This window comes from Anser anser (genome assembly GCF_964211835.1).
Source record: "Anser anser genome assembly, chromosome: 12".
Lineage (NCBI taxonomy): Eukaryota > Metazoa > Chordata > Aves > Anseriformes > Anatidae > Anser > Anser anser.
The window spans coordinates 8868141-8886229 of NC_139733.1; the positions used below are offsets into that span (position 1 = coordinate 8868141).

The 18089-nt window shown below is 48.2% G+C and overlaps 1 protein-coding gene across 1 annotated transcript in view; it reads left to right on the forward strand.

Moving 5' to 3' along the window:
- The window catches only part of LOC310880476 (uncharacterized protein), a 300941-nt gene that overhangs the window by 143128 nt on the left and 139724 nt on the right, over window positions 1–18089 (forward strand). The window contains exon 16 of the mRNA XM_083796312.1: window positions 1923–5692. The gene's annotated coding sequence lies outside the window, so the exon portion shown is untranslated. The remainder of the gene's footprint in view (window positions 1–1922; window positions 5693–18089) is intronic.

The window sequence follows — 18089 nt, forward strand, 5'->3', positions numbered from 1 at the left end:
GTAGGAGTATCTGTGGTCTCAGTGTGGCCAGTGATGGCAGAGGAGACACTGGAACGAGGACTTGGGTGCTGCTGAGATGCTGGACCTGGGTGTGGAAAGAGCAGAGCTGCTGCAGCTGCTGAAGATGAAGAAATGCATGTCAGAAATGTCTAGACAAGGTGGAAAACTTATTACAAGTATTGGGGGAAAAAAACGAAGAGAAACAAAGAACCAGTAGATTGCATGATTATATGCTGCCTAGGGAAGGCAGGTTGAGATCATGTAATTCTCTGGGGAAACTTTACATGAAACAATTATATGTTCAGTTAGGTGCACTCTGTTAGTTTTTTTGTTATTATTATTTAAAAAAAAAAAGGGATGAGTGCTCAAAAAGTGTGGAGGAGGGTAGTGAAGTGCCAAGCTGAAAACCTTTTTTTATATCTCTGTATGTACCGTGTAGTGGGGGAGAAAGAACAGAGAAAAGGATGCATTTGACATGTGTCAGAGATACCAACAGCTCCAGTAACAATTTTAAGGAAATTAAAGGGAAGCATTTTAGAGCACATTTTTAAGTCTCAAAAGCACTTAAAAATATAGAATATGAGAAAACCTCAGCATGTCAGCTCCTTTCATATCCAGCATGTTAGGCTCAGAGAGCCAAGCCTGCGTCAGTACGGAGACAACTTTTACTTGATGTAAAGTTCATCAGAAGCCTTACCAGAGCACGGGGGAACCTCTGTGCAAAACAGCTCCTTCCAACAGGCCGAAGCTCTGAAATCCCAGAGTAGTCTGGGGATAAAGGGACAGGACTGGGGCTCCTGGATCCTGATTTATCAGCTTACTGCAGGTACAACCCCTCACGTTGTGGCTTCCTTAATCCTTCAGCTTAGCTGGACAGAGGAGTTCCCATCGCTGCGTGGGGTTTGCCTCCCCACTGCCTGTCCCTTTTGGCATACTGCTGCAGTATGGCTCTGGCCCCAGCTGTGCTCTTTACTCTCACCACAAGGCAACTCGGAGGAGGTCAGGCTTCTTGCAGCTCTTATCAGCTCTTGGTGCACGTTGAGCCACCTGGAAAGCGGGGCACCACGAGGAAGCGTGTTGAGAAGTGACTGGAGCCAAGGCTTTGCAAGCACAGCTCAACTTGCTTGGTTTGGTTTCTCGTGGTCTTGCAAGGCCATGTAATGCACAGCGTGGGGTGTGCCCAGTGCTCTTCCACTGCAAATCAAACAGCGCTTGGCTGTCATCGCTTCGCTGTAACAGCACAGGGGCGGTCTTTCATCAGGACCATGTTCTCTTTCATTTCTCTCCCTCTCCCTCATTTCAGTCTCTGGCCATCTCATGGGTATTTCCATCCTTCTCGGCTGTGACACACCAAAGGTGGAAGCGGGTGTGATAAGACAGCACTGTTAACTTTTGGAGTTCCTTTGCCTTGCCTGCATGATACTGAAGATCGGGCAGCACATGTAGCCTGATGCAGAGAGGAGCCACAGGGACGGACACCAGTGTCTAAGCAGGAGAACAGGAAGAGTTGTGTAAGAAAGCAAGAGAAAAGAAGACACTAGCATGTTTTCATTTCCTCAGGAACACATCCCCAAAAAAAAACCCACACAAGAGGATGAGTCATCCACAGAGGATATTGGCCTCTCTGAGTTGCAGCTGCTAGTTTTTAATTCTATAGCTTTAATTTGCCAGACAAATAAAATAAGGAAGGAACGACTGGATAGGATGCATATCACTGTCACTGTGTAGGATTCTCCCTTTTCAAGCATGGGTGCGTGAGCTTGGACGTTGGATATGAGACCTTTGAGCTGAGTTGGTCATGCACAGGTGAAGTTCGTGCACGCACATCTTTAGGCTTCAGGCACAGCTTTGTCAGAGCGTATAAGATCATATCATTGGTGAAAAATGGCAAAAATAAATTTTAATATTTTCTCTCCTTTTAGAGTACTTCGACGTTAATCCGTATCCTTCAGATGAAGCCCTACATAAAAAAATGAAGCAATACAGATCTCGGAGGAATGGCTGATACTCCAGAGGGCCATGCTGCCATCCAGAGGGACGTCAACAGGCTGGCAAATAGGCTGACAGGAACCTCCTGCAGTTCAGCCGAAGGAAATGCTGAGTCCTGAACCTGGGGAGGAGCAACCCCAGGCACTACAACAGGCTGGAGAACAACCAGCTGGAAAGCAGCTGGGAGAGGAAAGACCTTGGGGTCCGGGTGGACACCACATTGAACAGGAGCCAGCATGAACTGGAGCCTCATGGCAAAGGCCAGCAGGGGTGAGGGCAGCAGGTGGAGGGAGATGATCCTTCCCCTCCCCTCAGCACTGGTGAGATACAGCTGGGCTCCCAGTGAAAGGGAGACATGCACGTAGTGGAATGAGTCAAAAGAATGGTCAAGATGATGATTAAGAGCTTGGATCATCTAGCATATGCAGAGGGGCTGAGAGAGCTGGACTTGTTTTGTCTAGAGACACGAAGGCTCAGGGTAGCGGGGGACTCATTAATGGGAACAAACTGAAACACCGGAAATTCCATTTAAACATCAGAAAAAGCTCACTGGGAGGGTGGTGAGACACTGGAATTGGTTGCTCTGGGAGGTTGTGGAGTCTCTGCCCTTGGCGATACACAAAACCCTACCGGATGTGATCCTGAGCAACATTCTCAATGTGACCCTGCTCTGAGCAGAACGTTTGGACTGGGTGATCTGCAGAGCACCCTTCTGAGCTCAGTGGTTCTGTGATTTTCTTCCTAGTTGTTACCACTATGTAAATCATTGAGCTGTCAGTGAGTTCAAATGATCTGGTGAAGAACTAAAGAGATTCTGTGTTTAGCATGAAGGTCCACTGGTCTGGAGTGGATTAGCTGAGACAGACAGCCAGTCTGTCAGCTGGATGAACGGCCCTCTGCCGCTTCCTCCGAGGTCCTCCTTTGGCACACTGAGCAATTGAAAGTCACATGCCGTAGTGCAGAGCAAACCCAGAGAGAACTTATAATCTCTAGGTCTAGGAACTGTTTTTTTTATATTAATAACAAATAGAAGAGCAAGGCTGTAGCGAGATCTTTTCCATATGTCAGGTCAGAACCTCTTCAGTTATCAAGTAGGCTCCTGTTCTCTGCCTTTGGCTGGAGTGAGCACAGAAGGTGGTTTTTCAGGGTTCGTGCCACGAGGCATAGGGAGTTGGTTGCAGACACAACACGGGACATTTGGCAAAGGTATTAATCTGCAAGTTATTAATAGCTATTAAGATATTTCATTTTAGAAGAAAGAAGCATCGGAAGAAAGGCAAAGCCAGTATTGTGAATATTCAATTTGATTATAGCTTGTGTTATTGATCTAAGAGGAATCCTGCTTGTTTTTCCAGTGACTGTTACAGCTTGGATGGTGGGATTTCAAGGTGTTACTCTATTAGCAATAGTGGGAGAATGGAACTGAAATCCTGTCACTTTTTCAGGACTCTATCAGAAGTACTTTCAAGATGGGACCACAGCCCAGGGTTCTGAGGAAGAAGGCACAGAAGTCTTGAAGGTCAGCTGTAATCATGAAAACAGAAGTCTGGGAGATTTCCCCAGGGTACAGCATGTCAAGGGCTCTGCAAAACTAACCCAAATTCGGGCTGCTTGGGGATAAACTGCTACCTTAGAAAATGGACAGGAATGGAAACCACCCAGCTTCTGCCTTGGAAGGTCTCGCACTTCTTGGGCTAAGCCAGCCTCGAATGAACTGAAAGTGGCTGAGAAAAAGTTCCTTTAGCATCTGTTGTTCTAGGCTTTTACACTGTTGTGTTTCCTTTAAGGCTGTCTCTGCTTGCTTTGCTCTGTGCTGGTGACACAGGGATACCAGTGACAGGGGGTGGGTTTGGCACTTTAGCTTCTAAAAACCTCCAACAAAGATTTGTGAAAACATGGGGATTCTCAGTGAAATACTGTGTTGTTGTTGTTGTTTGTTGTTTTGTTGTTGTTTTTTTTAAAGTCAAGGAAGTCATCAACCATAAGGTAACAGAAAAGAGCTCTGCAGCAATTTGTTTTATCTTAATGTGGCAAGCAGACATACCCTCCCTGGCCTCCTCTGCTCTCCCCATGGATAAGAGGATATGGCTCTCCAGAGACTATTTAAAGGCGGAATGCAATGTACCTGTTGCCCCAACTTACTAAAGACTTCTAACTGAGATAAAATACAAACTACTCACACTAATGCTCGAGAGCCAAAAACTGCCTTGTGGTTAAGACAGATTTGGCCAAGGGTCTGTGTTTGAGTCCCAGCTCTGCCAGCAGCAGTCTGTGACATTGGCAAGTACGCTTCCCTGGTATGGGAAAGTACTTTTCTATGAATTTCCCTGTATTATACTCTTCTTCCATTAAAGCTAATCCTGTCCTTTGAATATCTTATTGCTTCAGGTTCTGCTTTGTCTCTTGTTGACCGTACATATCAAATGAGGCTAGGAGCCTCTCACCCCATCTGGCTTTTCTTTTTAGGTTCAGACTTTTAGTTTCCAGCTGAAGAGGCTAAATATTCCTGGAGCTGCAGCGCTAGGAAAAGCTGGTACACTCACACTTGTGGCAACCAGCGAGTGAAAAGACGCCGGCAGGACACTGCTGTCTCACCCACCTACTGCTGTTATTTCTGATAGCGCTAACGGTGCTGTCAGAGAAAACCAGAGCAGAAGGAAAAGAGTATTTGGTCTAGGAAGAAAATTGTGATGGTCAGAGATGAAGGAAATTGAATGACTGAAATCTGTCCTGTCAAACATCTCTGAGTCTGCTCCGTGGTCTCATCTGCAGCCCCGATGGGGTGTCAGGCAGGACCTGGGTGTTAATGAACACAGGGAGACTCAAATGTGGCAACTGCTAACCGCAGGCAACTGTGGGAGTGATGATGCCAAGATTATCACTGTAATGCCAAAAGAATCTGACTGGAGTGCTTAAAATTCAGTCACGTAAGATTGTATTTAGAGCCTGTTCTCACCTCTCACGGTGTCTACGCAAATCCTGCTTGACTTATCATCACTTCTCAAAAGTAGGCACATTTTTGAAGTTCGGAGAATTCAGGTAGAATTCTTCCACACCCAAACCGCTGGCCCTTCCTTGTGCTGGTTTCCCATCTCACATGTGAGGATGTTGAAGATCCTGTGCCAAATCGCCTTGCAGATTGCATTGTCCCTCTCTGGCCAGGGAAGTGTGGGGAGCTGGTGGCTGGAAGTTTCTGCCAGCAGGCATGGCTGGGAAAGGGCTGCCCTGTCTGGGTTTCGCTTTGAAATATGTGCTCAGGACACCACTGATGCCAGAAAATGCTGTTCCCTTGGATGGGAATAAATCAATACACAAAAATCCCTCTCTACCAAGTAATGCTTAATGTATCATATTTATGCATTTCTGTTGGCCTCAGTGTTCTATATACAATTCCTGCATAATTTCTGTATAGGGTAGAATTGCACCAATGGTTCTTCCCTCAAAATGTTATCGTGCTTCTGCAGGCGCAGGGCAGCGGAAGGCAGTTGATAGACCAGGCTGAAATCTGATCTGGTGATTTCATCAGCCTCATGTCAAGTTAATCCTCTGGGAACTCGATGGAACCCGTGAAGTCACGCCAAGACTTAAAGTTGGCGTGGAGCTGGAGGGATGAGTCCGGCCACTACCTGAATCGAGTCGTGGCGCATGCGACAAGCTGGCTGCTGCTCGTGTACAGACTCCGGCTCCTGCAGTCCACCCTCAGGTAATCTGAGCAAGAGAATGAGCCCTGATACTTTGAACATTGCACGAGGAGGGGCAGTGCCCCCAGAGGCACGTGCCCCGTACACACACGTATCCGGTGGGGTGGATGGAAATGCACACAGACTGCTTTGGTCTCCTCCTGCAGTAACCTGAGGCCATTGCAGGTGCCCTTGTCCTTGCTCAGCATGTGCATCGTCACCGTGGAAGGATTGCTACGTGTTTGCGACGGGTAAAAGCTGAGTGGAAATCAGGCCTGGACCCAATCTTCCCTTGGCCTAAAGCACTGTATTTGGGAATGTCAAACCTCCCTGTCAAGTATTTTATCAGGAACAAAATGGGTGTTTCTTTTCCTGTTGATTTAGCCAGCCTAGCCCCTGGCTTTCCATAAAGGTCATGTTACAAAGGAGGCTGCAAGTTTCTGCAGCCACAACCTGCACATACCACCTGCAGACAAGCCTTTGTTCTGTCCGGGGTCGGTGGGGAATTTCTCTGTAAAATATTCATTTTTCTGGTGGTGCTCATTGATAGGAAGTGACGTGCAAGAGCCCTGTCCTGGCATCGCTCTGCCCTTCAGATGCTGAAGTTATCTTTTAAGGGGGGTTGAGCCACATTTCATGGGGAATTATGAGAGTTTGGGTTAAAAAAAAAAAAAAAGTAAACAAATGTAACTGAACAAAAATGCAAGCAGGAGTCCCTAGCAGGTGGTTTCAGCTTCGTTTTCCAGCTGAAAATGTAAAGATCATCCTTCCGCAAAACAGGTGTTTTGGATGACTCACTGTTGTCCTACCCAGCTGGAGATGAGAAGGTATCCCAAAACCCACAGCATGTGCCCCAGCTGGCTTGGGAACAACAGCTGTGCTCCACTAAGAGCTCCTCTTCCCCTCTGCTCGTGGCTCTGTTCCTGAGCAGAGCTGGGCTGTGCCCGGAGTTCTTGGTGTGGGCTGGGGACAGGAGGAAGAAATGACGCTTGCAGCCAGCTGGTGGTACGGGCATTCTGGAAGGGGATGAAGGAGGCGATAAGGTTGGTCTCAGTGCTGCAAGAGGTCTGGCTTGTTCGTTGGCAGGGGGAATGCTGCCTTTGCCCTAACTTTGGTCTCTGCTACAGAGCCATGGGTGGGGGAGAGCTGTTGACTTGATCATATTCAGTTTCTGATGGTGGTGTGCAAGCTACTTTGGTCTGGCAAAACTCTGAGCTTCTGTGTTTCCTCTAGCGCGTGTTCGGGGTGAGAACACAGCTACAGGGAAGCAAAGGAACCCGGCACCGAGCGGTTTTGTCTCTTATCTACTTCAAGTGCTCTGTCTATGTTCACGCTGAAGGCGTGAGGTGCTCTCCAAGATCCCATAAAGAGGGAAGGAGATCTAAGGTTAACTAGGGCTCTTGAATGCAGGTGCTCTGAACTGCAGCTGAGTTTCCTCTCAGAAGAGCTTAGGGTGATGATTGGTGTGAGGAACAAGCCTAGGTGATGCGTGTTTCTGCTGTGACTGTCTGCTCTGTGCCTTTGGTGTGGCGTTTTGTTCCTTTAATGGCCTGGGTACAGGCAGGTCTGCTTCCAGGCTGCAGCCTGCTCCTAGCTGTGCATCCCACTGGTTTTAATGGTGCTTGCTTGGCTGCTGCATCTAAATAATCAGGTAAAAGGGATGGTTAAACATCTCCAGCCTTGCTGCAGGTGTATGTATGTTGGTAGCCAGCTTCCTACAGGAATCTCCTGAAGGTGTAGAAAAGGTGGGGACTAGCCTGCAGGTCAAGGAAACACTAAAAAAATTTCCAGCAACTGGTTCTTGGCTCACGTGTAGGCGTTCATTTGCTGGGCTTCCACATGTTGCATGGTCAGAGGGATGTTGAAACTTTAAAAAACCTGCAGTGCTTGTGGACTGAACTTGAGGAGAATATGTACGCACGTGCCAAGTCAAACCTCTCTGTGTGTCTAGGGGACCTGAACTGGAGAATTCATTGCATAATTTGAATTGTTTTACAAAAATAGACGTTTCTGGGTTTGGTGTTGGGAAAGATCTCCCGTGTGAATGCACGAGAGTCCAGTGTGGTTGATCTGGAAAGGAAATGGAGTGTATAAGGTTGCCTTGAGTAGCTCTAGTGCTCTGTTTGTACCCTCTGTATTTTGAGGCAAAAGTGGGATGATATTTTAATCTCTGGTGCAAATTTGATGCTTAAAGAGTTGAATTTTTAAGTAACTGGCTAAGCTGGAAGTATTGAGACAGCGGTATAGTACAGAGATGGCAGCTGAGGATGAAGGTCAGTTTGACCTGCCTCTCTTCCCCCAAGTGAATCTTTCTGAAAAAACAGAGACTCGTAGGTCTGCAGTTCTTCAAGCCTCGCGGTTGGCCTTGCATGTCACTAGAAGAAAAGTACACTAGCTCTGTATTGGGCTATCTGCTTCATGCTGGTTTCTCATGGAGAACGAATTCATTCTAAAATTTAAAATACCAGTCTTGGTGGCTGGCCAAGGAGCTGAAACTAAGTGTTAAGTGGGGCAAATTTTTGTTGTCTTGTGTTTTTACCTCAACACTGTGTTTGGGAAAAACTGTTCAAGTTTGAATTTGGGAACAGGTTTAGTCAAAAAATACTGAAATATCAGCCAGAATAATCTGACTTCCTGAATCTTTTTTTTCAAAGTGCCCATTTTGCTTCTAAATTTGTGGCTTAACTGAAGCCACTCTCCCTGCTTCCACTTTGGACTGCAGCAGGAGTCCTCGGTAGCTGGACGGCAGAAGCAGCAAATGCCCCTGGGGTGCTAAGGGGGCTGTAGAGAGAAAAGATCTAGAGTTATGTGAGCAAAACTTGAATAGCTTTCTCAGACTCTAATCCAAGCAGGGACAAATCAAACTGTTCACTGATTCTGATTAGGAGGAGCTTTGAGCTCAAAGGAAATGTGAATAGAAAATCTAATTTTCCAGCTTCTGGTATGTTTCTCCCTAAGACTTCTGAAATGAGGACTAGGCCACAGGAAAGCACTAAAGCTAGCTACTTCAGTGTGTAAATTATTTATTCTGCTTACAGAAAAGCTGATTCTCTCCAGCAAGTTGCTTGTCCTATTTTTAAGTCACAGGGGCAGTCTGAATCATGTGCTGCTCTGAGTCTGGTATCAGAGCTCCCTGAGGAGCAAATGCTGCATGGCGCATGGGCCTGGTGTGACCACGGTGCCTCAGATTACACCGTGCCGTGCCGGGGAGGTGCCAGTGGTGGCATCTGTCATGGAGCGTTTCTGTGCCGTCTGCTCTGGCACCTGCATTCTTACCAGAAATCTGTGATACTGTGATACATTCATTACAATAAGTGCATGCTCAGCCTGCATAAATGTTGGCCTTTAACCTCAGAGATCTGACCCAAACTCACCAGAAGCTGCTCAGTTTCCCAGGGTTTTCTGTGGGTGATAGAGCTGGCTCTCATTAACCGCAGGCTGCGACAAACGTTGGCTGAAGCCACCCTGGTGGTGAAAGCTGGATGGCCCTGTGTATCTGGGCTTTGCAAGGGTCTCTTGCTGTGCAGAGCAGTCTCTTCTGCAGCTGGGGACGCCTTGCAGGCTGTGTTGGATAGCAAACTTTTCCCGTCTGAACAATTTTGTCACCCTGTGCCAGCAGTTTTTGTCAGATGGCTCTTGTTTTTGGCGCCTCTGTTGAGGAAGTTTTGGTGCAAATTGAACAAAAAGATGAAAGTCCAAGGGGTATGAATTGTTCAGTCCCACCTCCTCTTCCAGGTACCTGTGGGCTCCTTCCCCTGCGTTCATCTGCCTGGACTTCTGGTGGGTCCTGGAGCCATAACCCGTTCCTGGCTGAGTGCTGAATAACCAACAGAGGCATGGGGGAAGGAGTTATTTATGCAGATGCCTTTCTTCCTGCTTTTTACTGCAGTCAGTCTTGGTCTCCCGTGGCAGCTTAGGTTTAAACATCTGGTGCTGAGAGTTATGGGGAAATGTGAGTCTCCCATCCAGACAGCCAGCTTTACTGTGTTTGCATAAACGTCCATATAATGTGTTCTGTTTAAGCCCAAAATAATACCTCGAATTACTCAACGTATTTTGTTCATACACAGCCTTTTAATTGAAAGCCTTATTAGTATTATCACCCAGGTCTTCGTATCTTGATGACTGTGCTCCATCCTCGTGAGCTGGTGGCTCTCCAAGAGCTGGAGCTGCACGATCAGCAGCCACCCTGATCCAAGTGCTTGCGTTTGGCAGAGGCGCAGCCTGTTTCTAAAATTGTCTCAGAGATCCTTTTGCATGGGTTTGCGTCTCCCAGGCGGACTAGCCGGGTGGTATTTTATATGGTGTGATTGTTTGTTTAGCTAATGAAGTAGGAAAAAACAGAGAGCTGAGATCCTTGGCTCTATGCACCAGCTGTCAACAGGCAGCCCTGGGAGCAGAGGAGCGAGGACCTAGCAGCCAGGGCACTGAACTGGGGCTCCAAGGGATGGTTTTGATTCCTGACTCAACAAAGTTGTGGATGAAATGCCGAAAAGGATGCCTCAGCACAAAAAGAGGAGGGAGATGCTGGGAGCTGCATGCTTTTCCTGGTTATCTCACAGGGAGGAAGCGCCGTGATGGTGCGTGTTGGAGCCCAGCTTTTGTCTGCAGCTGCCTGCCCAGAGCGAGCGTGACCTATTTCTGCAAACATTTCCAGTGACTTCCTTCTGGAAGACCTTGCCCAGAGAAGTGTGGTTTCCCTCCCTCGTGGCTTGTGCCCTACCACGTAATTCAAGGCTGTTCCTTTAGTTGTGTTTATCTGTTGCTGAGGGAGCTAGTGAGAAACTCCTGCCTGGAGGAGCTCTGCTGGAGAGCAGAAAGCACAAGGAAAACAATAAAATGTCTTCCTGCATCCCCCTCTTAGTTTGCTGGTTTGACTTCAAGTGCAAGCTGCCATCATTGCCACATGGAGCAGCCACATGAAAAGCACCACTAAACAGTTCTGAGTTTCTCAACAAGAAACACAGCAGCTAAATATATTTAATCTGTGGGTATTGTTCATCTTGGCTTTAATTTCCTGTTCTCAAAAGGTTTAGGAATTTAAACCCATGAGTCATTACTGAAGCTGTTAATGCTTGGAGCCTTTTTCAGAAATGGAGATAAAGGAACTGATATTAATACCAGTTTAGCATGAATTCAGCCAGAACAGCTCTGTGAGAAGTTCACTGCCATCCCAGTGACATCACTTTGGTCCCTTACCATCTTGAAAGCTGCCAAGGAGCAGGTAGGTGGATGAGATCATTCTCCCTGAGGTGAATAGGATGCTTCCCACTTAAAACTTAAAAAAAAAAAAAAAAAAGTCTCTGGCAAGTTACGGGCTGCATCATCCCCATCTGGAGACTTCTAGAGCACAGTACTGTTCCTCAGTTTCTAAAAATTGCAGCATCTATTCAAGCAGTGATTTCTCAGCATGTAGTCATGAGATTTCTCTGGGGCTGGAGGTCATGCACTCGCTCACAGTGAATAAAAAAGATTGGAAGAAAACTTTCCTCGGTTCAGTCTAGTTGGACATTCAGGTTTCTGCTTGTATATTTACAGGTCCTGATACATTCTCCTAAAGTCCTGGTGGTAACAGGCTCCCAAATACCTCAGAACCAAGGTCTGGCCATGAGATGTTTCAGTGGAGGATGTGGCTTCCATTGCTTTGGAAACTGAACAGGATTTAGGATAGATCAAGTCATTCATCCTGGTTTAGCTGCAAGAACACGAGAAGCTGCCTTTGACTCTTCTAGGATTGAACTAAAGGCCAAAACAAAGTCCGGGAAAACTTCAGAAAGATTCTAACTAATGACTCGTAATCAGAAGTGAAATAAAAACTGTGTAGGCACTGGTATTTGTTTTCCTGCCAATTTGGTGTTAATTCTAGAATGTCATAGAAACAGAAACTTCCGGATTGGAAGGGGCTTCTGGAGGTCTTCTAGCCTAATCCTCACAACAAAGTCGACTGCCTTCTTGGGAATGTTGATAGACGTGACTACACAGGAGGAAGAACCTGCCTCCTCTCTTCTTGTTTGGGTTGCGCCTTTGGGTAGTGCAGAGGCAGAGACCTACAAAGCAGCTGCAGGACCTAGGAGCTCCAGAGAGATGGGAGACACTTGGAAAGAACAAGCTTGGTCCTCTTAGCAGGCTTGATCGAATGACTTGTGCCCTCTTGTGTGAGACTACATCTGTCTGTGTAAGTTATTTTCATTAACTTCATTAGGCAAACACAAAGCAGCAGCAACCCAGTGAAATGAGAGCAAGGAAGGGGTTGTTGCAGTAGGACTAGATTCATCAGCTGCATCCCAAGCAGCGTTGAAAAGTTTAGCTGGTCGGGCCGTGGAGGCACCTCGTCTTCCACCCGAGGTGGGCAGCAGGAGTCAGAAGCAGACAAGAGGCTGAGGGAAGGACAGAGCTCAGTGCCCATGGGCTGAAGTTCCTGTGATGCTGAGAACTGGAGATGAGCGGTTGCAGGGAGATGCCGTCCTGCGTGTGTTTGTGCTCAGAGTTCTTGCTGTCAGCCAAGCGTATGGTGGAAGGAAGGGGGGCAGCAGTGTGTTGTGGCAGCTCGGGATGCGCTCCATCAGGAATGGCTGCAGCCATTTCCCATCAGATTTCATGTCAGGTGTTGGGGGGGGAGAGCTTGCAGCAAAGAGCTTCTACCTAAGGCCCTGCAAGCCCATTGGGGCAGTTTGGCTTTGCTCTGAACCTGCAAAGCATTCAAGCGTGCTTGTTCCCTTCCTGCTTCTGTTTTCCATCATCAGCTCAAGTCTCTGAGGCTGCGGCCCATGACTGCATCTTTTCCTTCCACAGAGCGCTCCGGAGCCCCTCCTGCTCCTGGAACAAGCTTTCACAGAGCCAGCAAGTGTCAGGCTGTGTCTGAGCCTCTGGGGCTGTCTCTCCATTTGTTTAATGATGCGCAGCAGCCTCATCTCTGACTTTGCACCCTCAGGACAATAATCCACTCCGACGTTCAGGCCAGCCAGCTATTCTTCTGAGATGAGACTGCGGCTGGCGCACTGTAGGTTGGAGGTAGTTTTAAAATTATTCTTCTGTCTTGCATTATGGCTCAAAGTGCTGTCCTGAGATCTACAGGAGACAGCAAGCTTGCATGAGCGTCCTTGCTTGTTTTTCACTGAAGTAATAGGCAGGCCTCAAAATCTGGATACCTTGGTATGATCTGGTGGGGAGGGTACCGGCTTGAAGGTTGGGAGCAGAGGACCTCTACCAAGCACTGCTGCTTGTTTCACGGGCAGCAGCCTCAGCCAAGCACCTTTGCTTTCCTGTTCTTTCCTCCCTGTTGGCGTAGCAGGAACTGTTCAGATCCCTTGTGGTAAGAGGGCATGAACACTCACAGTGCTGCTGTTCTGTAAAGCTGAATGTAGGTTCACGATGATGGTGATGGCAGCAGCATTCATTTCTGAAAGCTTGTTAGGCAGTTTTGTGAAGCAGTAAGTGGTGAATGGCTTGCTGTGTTTGCTAAGCAATCCAGAAGCACCAGTTTCAGTAAATACCTGTGGCAAAACAGGCCACCTGGAGCAGCTCTGGAGCTTTCATGCATCCTCTGAATGCAATGTGGATAATAGAGAAAGGAAAAAAAAATCCTGCTTTAGGGAAGACAGACCTCAGGAGCATGCTGGCTTCAAAATCCTTCTTTGCTCCCTGCCTGGTTCCCTGCCTTTCCTGGGACACAGCTGCGTGGTGGCTGGGTACGCAGGCCAGGTTGCCCAAGGGATGAGCAGCAGGGACCATCTTGCTGATGAGTGAAACACCTCCCAGGAAAGGAGGGATGTCCCAAGGGTGTGCTTTGGTTTTAGTGCCCCATTGAATACAGGGAAACGTTCCCCTCCTGGGATGGTATGAGGAAAACTTGTGTTTTACCCCTAACTGATTACCAGCTCTTCCTTTCTCTTCTGGATGTGGAGGTCACAGGTAGCAATTCCAGCTCGTTGTGCCTCACCTTGCATTTTATATGTAGATGAAGAGGTTGCCCAAATAGTTTGGTTCTGTGCTCGAGTCCTTACCCAGAATGAGGTCCTGCTGTGCCGTGGGCGGTCCAGGCCCAGGGCGCTGGGAGCAGGACTTGGTGGAGCAGATGGCACGCGGCCCCGCGGCGTGCTGCCCTGGGTCTGCTGTCTTTGAGCCTCTGGGGAGAGGCTTCGGTGCAAAGCGTTCTACTGGTTTGCTCAAGCCTGCGTTCAGGCAAGGGGCTCAATTCCAATGAGACAAGGTTAAAACCTGCTAAAACCAGGTGAATTGTGAGAGTGATTTTTGCATGGTTTAGTGGGTTCCACCAAGTGGGAGCTGATTTATTTTTTTAAATGGAGGTAGGTGGGTGTTCAATACAAATGTGACCATTTTTAAGACGCTTCCTGTTGGGCACCCTTTAAAAAATGGCAAGATAACTGATGATAAAAGTCTGGGCTGTTGTGGTCTGTACCTGCTGTACCCTTGTGAAGGAGGAGAGCCCTGAGAGCTGCAGAAGGCAGAACCGCGTTTGCGGCAGTGCCTTGGAGGGGGAAGGGCTGCAGATGCGTGGGGGTCCTTCCACTTCCATCGCACAGCATCTTCTGGAGCTTATCCATAGGCAGACTGTGCAATAACCCTTTTCAAATTCCTCCATTTGCATCGCAGTGGTAGCAGAACAAGGCAATTATCCCCGTTATAAAAATCTCCCTCTGCTCTGCCTTATTCAGGGGTGTTCAGGAAATCTGGCTCTCCCCCGCTCCCCCTTTCTCCTAAAGCAGCATGTCGCATCTTTCTCTTGCACCAGCAGATGGATTTGGGTTATTGTTTGCCCAGGGTTATTGCTGCTACCTGCTCTTTCAGCAGGAACCCCCCCACACACACAGAGGAGAACAAAGCCCGCGGATTCCCGAGGTCTCCATTGATGCAGAAGGCACCGAGCGGAATGTGAAAGAGATGACAAGTGCAGTGCGATCCTCCTCCTTCCCTCCCCTTCCCTCACCCTCCGATTCAAGGAGCAGGGGCTGGTTTGTGAATGAGGAGCTGAAACTCATTCAGACAGAACGAAAAACCGATAAAGGCTGCTTGCAAGCCGAAGTCAGCCACGAAAAGGTAGCGGTTCTCAGGAGGGGGCTTAATTCCAAATGATTCATCGGTGCGTGACAGATGGAAGGGACTAATAAAATATTACAGACTTGCAGAGCTTTGATCTTCCTGCTCTTTCTTTCTTTCTTTCTTTTTCCCAAGGGTGCAGGCTGTGCTGTCGAAATGAATAGGGCGGAAATCTCATTTGGAAAAGGCTACTCTGGCGGCAGGGCTTGTGGAGAGGAGGTCAGGAGTCCCGGTCCAGCAGTGTTCTTTGGTGCTTGCTGGATTTTAGCCCTGGTGCATTTCTGTAGCCTTTGTAGCACCTGCTCCCCTTCCCATTGCACCGATGGCAACCTGCTTGTAGGTCATCCGGAGCAGGGCTGGGGTGAGAACGGCCATTTCACAGCATTGCATTTCTTTCTGGAGGCTTGGGACTATGTGCAAGAAAGAGTAAAATGTATTTCTAGGTCAAACGCGTGTCTTCCTAATTTCTGTTCCAACTGCAGCAGCTCTCAGGGACCTAGCAGCCTTGAGCTGGGGCTCTCAGCAGCCACCAGCTTTGAATTTATTTTTGTCTTACTGTGACTAATCTTTAGGATGAATACATTGAAGTTTTGTCTCTTTGTGATGAAGAGCAATTTGTTTTCTTTATAGAGAAGTTGCTACTGTAAAAGCCCCAGCCCCGGGACTTTAATGGAAAGAGCACAAGCATTGGTAGCATGCTGAGTGGCCTCCCTGATTTCAGGTTGTCTGTCTGCTGTTGTCTGTCAGTCTGGCTGTCACTGAACAAACAGAGGAAAGTTAGCAATTCACATTATTTCTGCAAAGGATTGAACTGTGATTTATACGTATGTATATGTATTTCCTTAACAAGACACGTTTGTGAGTGCCCCTCTCTTGCAAGAGCATTTCTTTGCTAAATCGTAGGGTCTGGCATCTTTCCTCAGCCTCCTGCCATCCCCATGAGCCGTATCTAAGCAGTTGTCCCCTTCCCCACCTTACCCTGCTCACCTACTCATCTCCCAGGCTTTGCAGCACCAGCTTCTGCCTTGGCCACTCCTGCCAGCCTCTGCATGCATCCTGCTGTTTGCTGCTCGTTGCCTCCTTTTGCTAGTTACCGCCTGCAGAAGTGGGTGTTCTTCCCCGGCAGTGATGGAGCTGCGCTGCCCCGTGTGCGTGGGGCATGGGGCTTGGCTCTGCAGGTCTCCCTCCTCCCCAGCTGCTGGTCATTGTCCTTGACCCATCTCGTGTTCAGCTTTTGGTGTGTCTTCTGTAGTGCAGTGCAAGAGGGCTATTTCCCTTCTTTGAAGAAACACATAATGCTTCCATATGTATTTATTTAATGGAAATATAGGTGGCTCGTGTCTCCTCGCTGAGGTTTATTGATCTGGAGCTATAGAAGAAATAGCCTGAGTCTGGTAGTGGAAATGGGAGTCGTCTGGAAATGATGTGAGCACTGTTGTGTTCATATGAAGATTGTCAGAAGCTTGCAGAAATGTGGCACAAGAAAGAGGTAAGGGTGAGGGATTTGTTTAATGTCAGCAGCTCAGGACCTCCCCTGGGCCTGTCTGCTCCACACACAGCGTTTCACTTGTTTGGCCATGAATTCATTAAGCTCCTCACCTGGTCCCGTAGGCACTCAGTCACCATAGCTGGGGGGCCTCTGGATTAGGGTGCAGCAGCAAAGCTGCAAATACGCAGCTATGGGGTAATTTTGGGCTGCATCACAGATCCTACGTGTCTGGCTTTGTTTCAGCAGAAAGCCCATGGTTCCTGCGTGTTTATCACGTGAGTGGTTTTTCAAGCTGGTTATTCCCTTGCTGAGCAGCAGGGAGGGGAAGACTGACTGCCAAAAGCTGGTACAGAAGTGATGGCTGTGACCCTCAATGGAAGCGGGTGGGGAGCTGGGTAGGGAGATGCCTGCGGGAGTCAGGACTGGTTGGCCTTCTGTCTTTGTGGTGCTTAATGCCTAGAAAAATGGAAAACTGCAATTAAAAAAAATGGCTCTTCTGTCCTTTAAATTTAAAAGCAAACTAGGGAGGGGAAGGAGGACTGGCAGAGACATCAGTGCAGATTGAATGCTTAAACTAAGACTTTTTTTTTTTAACTTGGTTTGCCAGAAACTCTTAAGACTTTTTTCACTGATCTTGGACAGGAGAACATTGCAAAATACCACGTTCTCCTCAGATGATAACATTGTTTCCTGCCCTACTCTAACACCAGCCATGCAGTCCTTTTGCCTCAATTCCTGGGACTGCTTTACTCAGATGTTTGCCTTCTCCACTGGGCTGGACTCTGACACTTCCTACTGGTTTGGGGGATTGGCTGAAACCACTCCAAGCCTGGAGACAACACAGCCCAAATGCTTGCTTGCTGCTCTGGAGCTAAATCTGTATTCCCAGCTGATACTCCTCACAATATCCCACCCGTTCACCTCCAGAGAGCCAGCTGACAGATAATAATCCAGCCAACTGGATTTACAATCGCCACATGGAAGCAGCAAGATAAGCCATATCCTTCAGTTATTCCCCCGAAAGCATTACTGGGCGCTGGAGTTCAGCTTGTCACAGATAATGAGGTTACTTCTGCAGACAGATTGGCTTTGACTACCATAAATTGGTGTTGGTTTCTGTACGCCATTCAGAGACCACCAGCCTGAGAAAGGCAGTTGGCCGTGTTCAGAGCAGATGTACTTGCTCGGAGACCTGTGGTGCCCATCTGACGGGTGGGGTGAGCAGCTATCTGCTAGTGAGCAGCCATCTGAGCAGCCAACGTGCACCTGCTAGACCTACAGGATCCAAAATCCGTCAGGCAAGTTGGGCCTTGGTTTCGCATCAAAACAAAGCCCATGGCAGACCAAAGCACGGTGAGCCTCCCTGGGCTTGCAGTGGTGACCCTAGTGCCCAGCTGGCTATCTTCACCGGGTGGTGGTGTGGAGCCTGCGTGGGGTCTCCTAGTCCTGTCCACTTGGACAGCTTCTTGTCGGTGGTTTCAGGCTGAAGTGGCCTGTGAAGGGAAGAAGATGAAGGACAAGTGTCCTTCACAAGATGCCCTCACAGCAGGATGGGTGCATTCCCCTCTCCCAGCCCCACAACTCCTCTCACAAAGGAGAACTGAACTTCACAGGACCAAGCTGAGGGCCCATCCTGCCCACTCTGCTGTGTCCGTGGCCCTGCAGGCTGAGGCTGGGGGAGCGCTCTCCTTGCAGGTTTCTGTCATATGGTGCACATCAGCCTGGTATGCTGTTTACTGGCTCGTCTGCTCCAAAAATGTTACACAGGGGGAAAGCTCTTGGCCAGGCTGATGTTGAACTTTCCAGACTCTGTTCCATTGGGGTTTTGTTGCTTGTAACTGTTAGCATGTTGGGTTTTTTTGTGTGTGTGTTTT